General features: G+C 39.6%; 1 non-coding gene across 1 annotated transcript; it reads left to right on the top strand.

Annotated features, from left to right (window-relative positions):
* Nucleotides 1-1,818: 1,818 nt before the first annotated feature.
* On the top strand, nucleotides 1,819-1,891 carry TRNAF-GAA. The gene has a single exon. It is a non-coding gene; the product is annotated as a tRNA-Phe (tRNA).
* Nucleotides 1,892-2,331: the final 440 nt, after the last annotated feature.

Here is a 2,331-nt window from a genome sequence, read left to right as displayed (position 1 = left end):
AGGAACAGGAAACTATTCCAAACAAAAGGCCGGGGGGGGGGGTATAAAACCTACTGCCCATGTGCTCAATCTCTGCTCCTTCTCTCCTCTGCACTTTCCTGAAGAACCATCTTTCTGCAATAAACTGTAACCTTCTTCCCAAAGCAGTCACCATGTTTGCTTATTTATTACCGGCTTGGATGAACCAGGATGAAGACTTTACTTCTATCAATACATTTGTCCTTTTTGTAAAAAAAACGGTGGTCAGTGTGTGTGAAATCCACTAATCTCCAATGGAACTGAATCCAGCATCTGAATGAATTATGGGAAAAATGCTTTAAAATTTAAAGATGTTAACATAATGTTGAATTATCTACCAAAGCTTGGAATTTTTATGAGGAATTATGTTCTATTAGGCCAGGTTGGGGAATAAAAGAATCATAGTGAGAAACTGGAAATGTAGTATTATTCCAGTTGTCAAGAAATGGTTTTTGGAAATGTGTTTGATTTAAAAAAGACAATATTTTCTTCCAATTCATGGATGCAGCTATACATGTGTTAGTAAAAGAGCAAGTAAGCAGAGACAGTCACATCGTACATAATATTTTGTACAGATATTACAGTAGTGTATTCATTAGTAAACCAGGCAACTGTTGGTAAGTATAAAATTATATAAATTTTCATCCTAATTTATATTTTTAGTTGGTTTCTTTTTAAAAATATATAGATGATTTTGTTATATACACATGAAATTAAAAAAAATACTTTCATTGTCATTCTTTACAGCTATCCATTGTCAAGATTGTCTAGAGCAGAATTTCTCCAACCTCAGGAACTTTAAGCTGGCAAACCTCCCTTCCATTAAGCACTGGCTGGGGAATTCTGGGAATTGTAGTCCGCTCAGCTTAAAAATTGCTGAAATTGAGATATTCTGCTGTAAACGATCTTGAGAACTAGTGGCTGTAAAGAATGACAATGAAAATAATGTAATATTTGTAGTGTAAGTCAGCCCCCACTAGATCGTTGGATTATCTTGCCTGGAGAGCGAGGTGCTCCGAGAAGCAGGCGGATGAAGAGAGGGCCTGATGATCGACGGGGCCACGAACTTCTCGCTCTCTGCCAAGAGGTAAACATCTTGCTAGGAACGCGGCAGAGACTGAACAAGGAGGGGGGCGGAGAAGCGCCCTCTGGACATGGGCAGGGACAATGCAGCCGATTTCATGCACCGAGATTAAGATGGAAAAGCGAGTTCTTTTGCTCAAGAGGAACATTTTCCATTGCTCTTATATGACCTTTCCTGCATAGGAATACAGCTGCGGTTGCACTGCAACTTGTAGTGATGTTTAATTCAAGACTGCTAGTGGCAGAATTCAGATGGCTAGAACTGTCCTCCAAGTTGTTATATTTATACCCGTGCCAATTATGCCATTTGTTTTTACTCGCTAAACGAGGCAGTAGGGCTAAGCTGTGAGATTTGCGCCATGAATTTGAGAATCTTCTAAAGAACGTGGGTTTTGAGATAGCCCGTGCCTTTGCAAGCGTTGGAAAACCAGCCGTGTAAAAAAAAACACAAAAAAACAAAGCAAAACCCTGAGTGATTTGCACCTGTTGGCATGCAAATTGTGATTAGTAGAAGAATCAGCTAATTAAGGAGAAGCTGCGCTGGACGAGACAATATCCAATTGTATATACGTTTTAAGTATATATTTATATATATACTTAATATAAAGTATATATTAAGTGTATATTATTTTAAATATAACATAGAGATTGGTAAATTCAGCAGAAAAGAATTAATCAAGCTTTTTCCACTTTATCTGGAAGTAACGTTGATCAACCGCCGAAATAGCTCAGTTGGGAGAGCGTTAGACTGAAGATCTAAAGGTCCCTGGTTCGATCCCGGGTTTCGGCAATTGCTTTTCTTTTCTTTTTTCTAAACAAGGATGTTTCTTTCCAACCTGATTGCAGAACAGTCGCATGTAACCCTGTGTATCGAAGGAATACACGTGGAGGAATTATTGCTGCTTTTTCCCACAAGGTTTTAGGTGCATAATAGGAGGAAGGAAAAAGGACGCTCTGGGTGGAGGGGGGGGAATGGGGGGAGAGAGAAAAGGAAGCAGAACTGCCTCTGAAAATACTCAGAAGGACCCAGCAGCCTATCCTGATTTTTGAGATTACAGCAGGAGAAAATATAGGATATTAATTCATTTTCCGCCTTTCTCACGACCCCTGTTCACGTGTAATCTTGCATTGGAGACTTCATTTTTAGTTCAAAAACGCGACGTGCTTCTATTGTTAACCAAGTTCTCTGGCGCCCCCAGTTTGACCTGGAGCTGATAAGAGCCTGATCCC

This window comes from Crotalus tigris, unplaced genomic scaffold (genome assembly GCF_016545835.1).
Source record: "Crotalus tigris isolate CLP2741 ecotype Arizona unplaced genomic scaffold, ASM1654583v1 scf7180000017685.4511686, whole genome shotgun sequence".
Classification (NCBI taxonomy): domain Eukaryota; kingdom Metazoa; phylum Chordata; class Lepidosauria; order Squamata; family Viperidae; genus Crotalus; species Crotalus tigris.
The sequence above is the reverse complement of the archived record's forward strand: the minus strand, read 5'-3'. Positions and strand labels throughout refer to the sequence as shown.